Below are 276 nucleotides of genomic sequence, written 5' to 3' on the forward strand. Positions count from 1 at the left end.
CGCTTTGATTTCCTCCATTGACACTCCACTTTTTACCTCTGCATAAAGCAGTCCTACTCCTGAAAAAACGAATCGAATTGAGTATTTTGCACTTGTTTGAAGTGATGTAAAAGGCACGAACCTAAATTACACACGTTGCATGGAACTTTCGTTCTGATTATATCGCCTGCTAGTTTCGCATCTCTGGACGTTGGGAAGTGTCTTGTTGAGTTGGTCGCATTTTCTCCTATACCTTCTACCTTTAAATCCTGAAAATATTTAAAGACCCTTTCATAG

The 276-nt window shown here is 39.5% G+C and overlaps 1 long non-coding RNA gene across 1 annotated transcript in view; it reads right to left on the reverse strand.

Moving 5' to 3' along the window:
* LOC125503038 overlaps window positions 1–276 on the reverse strand; it is a 2,134-nt gene continuing 1,858 nt past the window's right edge. The window contains exons 2-3 of the long non-coding RNA XR_007280660.1: window positions 122–248; window positions 1–59 (exon numbers count right to left, since the gene is read on the reverse strand). This is a non-coding gene — a long non-coding RNA (uncharacterized LOC125503038). The remainder of the gene's footprint in view (window positions 60–121; window positions 249–276) is intronic.

Source organism: Dendroctonus ponderosae, unplaced genomic scaffold (assembly GCF_020466585.1).
Source record: "Dendroctonus ponderosae isolate FM_Combo_2020 unplaced genomic scaffold, Dpon_F_20191213v2 Dpon_F_20191213_1139, whole genome shotgun sequence".
Lineage (NCBI taxonomy): Eukaryota > Metazoa > Arthropoda > Insecta > Coleoptera > Curculionidae > Dendroctonus > Dendroctonus ponderosae.